The sequence below is a fragment of the Dipodomys spectabilis genome, unplaced genomic scaffold, assembly GCF_019054845.1.
Source record: "Dipodomys spectabilis isolate Male_0828 unplaced genomic scaffold, ASM1905484v1 ptg000224l, whole genome shotgun sequence".
NCBI lineage: Eukaryota > Metazoa > Chordata > Mammalia > Rodentia > Heteromyidae > Dipodomys > Dipodomys spectabilis.
The window spans coordinates 857,648-862,656 of record NW_024870901.1 but is presented as its reverse complement, the minus strand read 5'-3'; the positions used below and the strand labels follow the sequence as shown (position 1 = coordinate 862,656).

General features: G+C 35.7%; 1 non-coding gene across 1 annotated transcript; it reads left to right on the top strand.

Moving 5' to 3' along the window:
- Positions 1 to 4,557: 4,557 nt before the first annotated feature.
- LOC122123156 lies at positions 4,558 to 4,659 on the top strand. The gene has a single exon (XR_006150329.1). It is a non-coding gene; the product is annotated as a U6 spliceosomal RNA (small nuclear RNA).
- Positions 4,660 to 5,009: the final 350 nt, after the last annotated feature.

The window sequence follows — 5,009 nt, the reverse complement described above, 5'->3', positions numbered from 1 at the left end:
AGCCATCATAACCCTCATCCCAAAACCAGGCAGGGACTCATCAAAGAAAGAGAAGTATAGACCCATTTCTTTGATGAACATTGATGCAAAACTTCTCAACAAAATTTTGGCCAATCGACTTCAACAATTCATCCAAAAAATCATACACCAATATACAGGATTTATTTCAGGGATGCAAACCTGTTTCAATATACACAAATCAATTAATATAATTTATCACATCAACAAGACCAAGGATTAAAACCACATGGTTATCTCAACAGATGCAGAAAAAGCATTGGACCAGATCCAACACACCTTTATGATGAAGGTTCTGGAAAAATTAGGAATCCATGGAACATTCCTCAATACAATAAAAACTGTATATGGAAAACCTACAACCAGCATTATAATTAATGGTGAAAAACTAAAGCCATTTCCTCTTAACTCGGGAATGAGACAAGGATGTCCACTCTCTCAACTTCTCTTCAATTTAGTATTAGAATGCCTAGCTACAGAAATAAGACAATACGCCAACATAAAAGGGATCCAAATAGGGAAAGAAGAAGTAAAATTCTCCCTCTTTGCAGATGACATGATCTTGTACTTAAAGAATCCCACGGACACCACTCCCAAATTACTCAAGCTGATTTAAACCTGGAAAAATAGCAGGGTATAAAATTAACCCTCAAAAATTAATGGCATTTCTGTACGCCAACAATGAGAAAAGTGTGGCTCAAATCAAGAAAGCTTTTCCATTTGTAATAGCCCCACAAAAAATAAAATACCTAGGAATTAACTTAACCAAAGAAGTGAAGGACTTCTATGAAGAAAACTTTAAAAATCTGAAAAAGGAAATCAAAACAGAACTTAGAAAGTGGCAAAAACCTCCCATGTTCCTCGATAGGAAGGATGAACCTTGTGGAAATGGCAATATTTCCCAAGGTTATCTACAAGTTCAATGTCATACCTATCAATATTCCAACCGCATTCTTCAAGGAAATAGAAGAGGCAATCCAAAAATTCATATGGAACAACAAAAGACCCCCAATTGCAAAAAGCGATCCTTAACAGAAAGAACAGTGTTGGAGGAATATCAATACCAAATTTCAAACTCTTCTACAAAGCCATAGTAATTAGAACAGTTTTCTACTGGCACAAGAAAAGATCTCAGGAACAATGGAATAGAATTGAAAACCCAGAAATGAACCTACAGACTCATAATCATCTAATATTCGATAAAGGATCTCAAAAGATAAAATCGAAGAAAGGCTGTTCAGTAAATGGTACTGGCAAAATTGGTTAATCACTTGTAGAAAATTAAGGCTAGATCCTTATATATCACCCTGTACCAGAATCAAGTCCAAATGGATCAAAGACCTCGGAGTCAAAGCAGATATTTTGAAAACATTACAGGATGGAATAGGAGAAATCCTAGGTCTCCTTGACAAAGGCTGAAATTTTCTGAAAAGAAATGCAAAAGCACAACAAATGAAAGAAAGGTTGGACAAATGGGATTGTTTGTAATTGCAGAGCTTCTGCATGGCAAAGGACATAGCTAGCAGGATCAATAGAAAGCCCACGGAATCGGAGAGGATCTTCACTAACCATACAACCGAAAAGGGTTTCATATCTAAAACAGACGTGGAAATCAAAAAATTAAATCCCCCAACAACAAATACTCAAAGAAAATACTGCCCAATAAATAAGTGGGCTAAAGACATAAAGAGAAACTTCTCTGAGGAGGGAAGGAGAGTGACCAATAAAGACATGCAGAAATGCTCAACCTCCCTAGCCATAAAAGAAATGCAAATCAATCAACACTGAGATATCACCTCACCCATGTTAGAATGGCTATAATCAAGAACTCTAATAACAACAGATGCTGGAGGGAATGTGGACAGAAGGGAACCTTACTTCATTGTTAGTGAGAGTGTAATCACTCTCACTCAACCACTCTGGAAAATAGTATGGAGGTTCCTCCAAAGACTCCACATAGAGCTCCCATATGACCCAACAATCCCACTTTGGGGCATTTACCCAAATGATCACAAACAAGACCATACTAAAGCTACCACACAGATATATTTATTGCAGCATTACCATAGCTAAGATATGGAACCAACCCAGATGTCGCTCAGTAGATGAATGGATCAAGAAAATGTTGTATATATACACAATGGAATTCTATGTCTCTATCTGAAAGAATGATATTGCCCCATTTGTTAGGAAATGGAAAACTTGGAAAAAATTATATTAAGTGAACTAAGCCAGGCCCAAAGAAACATAGGTCCCATGGTTTCCCTTATTAGCAATTACTAGTGTATGTCTGAGACATGCAGAAATTGTTAGATAAGTTGATGTTAGGTGAAGTGAACCCCATGATAAGAATTCAAATTTTTTTTCTTTTCTGTAATTATTTCTAACATATTTATAAGATGACTTCTTTGTTACTTTTTATGTCCCTCCCGCATGGTATAACCCCTGTTTTCGCTGTATTTGATGTTGGTATAATTTGTGGAGGGGAAGGGGAAAAATTTTTTAAATAGGGATACAGGTGGATCCATTGCAACAATGAGATATACAAGACATTATGTCGAAAAACAAATTTTACAACTTTGGTTGGGGGAAAGGGGAGGGGGAAATGGGACGTAAGGGGGTTGAGATGGGAAGGGATAGTAAGGAGAAACAAAGGAGTATGCAACAATGCTTGATAAGAAATGTACTCATTGCCTTGCCCATTTAATTGTAAGGTTTCTGTCTGTTATTTTCACACTTAAAAAAAAAAAACACAAAAAACCATAAAATATAAAGTGATTTTGATAAAAAATAAAAATGACTCAGAATAAATTATCAATGCAAAAACAATCTTTACAGAAGCAAACTCTCAGAGATATTACATGACTTTGAAAAGGATAAAGTGGCTGAATTTAATATAAATTTAGAAGTATGACCATTCAAAAATATAAAAAGATATTCTTTATTTCATTATATAACACAAAACAGAAAGTAAATGTTGTTTAGATGATTTTTTAAAACACAGTCTCTCAGGTGCTGGGAGGGTGGTTCAGTGTAGAGTGCTTGCCTTGCATGCATGAGGTCCTGGGTTTGATTCCTCAGCACCACATAAGCAGAAAAAGATGGAAGAGATGCTGTGACTCAAGTAGTACCACTAGCCTTGAGCTGAAGAGCTGAGAGACAGCACCCAGGACCCAGAGTTCAAGCCCCAAAACCAACAAAAACAAAACAAAACACAGTCTCTCACTTTTGTGTGCTCAACATTGTAACACTAGTGCTTCAGTCTAGGGCTCAGATTTTAGGTGTGGACATTTATCAACACTCCTGATTCAGATTCTAATTGATAAAATTTTAATCAATATTTTGTTCTTATTAATTTTGCTCTTTGTAAATTCACATATACCTATAAAAAACAGTGTGGCCATCCCAATAACATTCTCAAACTACTTCCTAATGATGACTTACAAAAAGTTGTTTTATATTACAACAAGGAAAACAATGCTACAAATAAGGAAAACCAATACATAAATATTAATGACTAATAAAATAAAAAAAATTACCACTGTTTCCAGTATTTGAAATGTACTACATATTCGATTTATTATTTTCTCATATTGCTGTACATTTAAAACTGCCTAAGTCTATGATGTTCAACAAGAATTTTATAGGCTATGAGTAGCCTTTAAAGATGATGATGATGATGATTATTATTATTATTAAGATTATTATTTATGGTTCATCTCATCATTTGTATATGGCTTATACCATCATTTGTTCCTCACTAACATATAAAGTAAAGAAGCCTTTAAATTTTAACAGAAACTGTGCAGTTAATGTCTTAAATCTGCTTCTTTACACAAACACTTTGCAACTTCTCATTAGTAAATTTTCCATAAACTCTGAAATGTACATATTTAGTAGTATGTACCATGAATCTTAAATGCTTTATGAAAAAGTTTTACAACCTGCTAAATAGTCTTAATTTTGGCATATATGAGCAAATTCCCAAAATTAAACATATTTAAAACATTAAAACTTTTAACAAACCTTAACACTTTCTATAGAGTTCATTATGGCAGGTTCCTTGTACAGAATAATTGAATTCCTCATCCTAGACATCTGTTGAACAACAAATATCTGGTATTATTTTGTTTTTGACATGTCAAACTTGACTTTATTCTTAAATGTGTTCTTTTGTAAGAAATACATGGTTCTAAAATTTCACGACAATTCTTTTTTTTTTTTTTTTGTCGGTTGTGGGGCTTGAACTCTGGGCCTGGGCGCTGTCCCTCAGCTCTTCAGCTCAAGGCGAGCGCTCTACCACTTGAGCTACAGCGCCACTTCCGGTTTTCTGGTGGTTTATTGGAGATAGGAGTCTCACGGTCTCTCCTGCCTGGGCTGGCTTTGAACCGCGATCCTCAGATCTCAGCCTCCTGAGTAGCTAGGGTTACAGACGTGAGCCACCAGCGCCCGGCTTCACGACAATTCTTTTGAATTTAATTTTTGTGGAATTGTCTAGTTTAAGAAAATCAATTACACTTTATGTATAAAAAATGTTCTGTGCTCAATTCAGTAGCACATACACTAACATTGGAACAATAAAGAGAAGAATAGCCCCTGACTGAGGATGACACTCAACTTCGTGAAGCATTCTAGATTTTTAAAAGAACAGATGCTGGAGGGGATGTGGACAGAAGGGAACCTTAATGCATTGTTGTTGGGAGTTTAAACTTGTTCGAAGACTTTGGAAAGTAGTATGGCGGTTCCTCAAAAGACTACAATAGAGCGCCCCTAAGTCCCAGCAATCCCATTTTAATCACAAACAAGACCATACTAAAACTACCAGCAAAACTATGTTCATTGCAGCATTATTTACCAAAGCTAAGATACAGAACAGAACCCGAGGCCCCACAGTAAACGAATGGATCAAGAAAATGTGTGTGTGTGTGTGTGTGTACTAGAATTCTATGCCTCCATCAGAAAGAATGACATCACCCAGTTTGTTAGGAAAT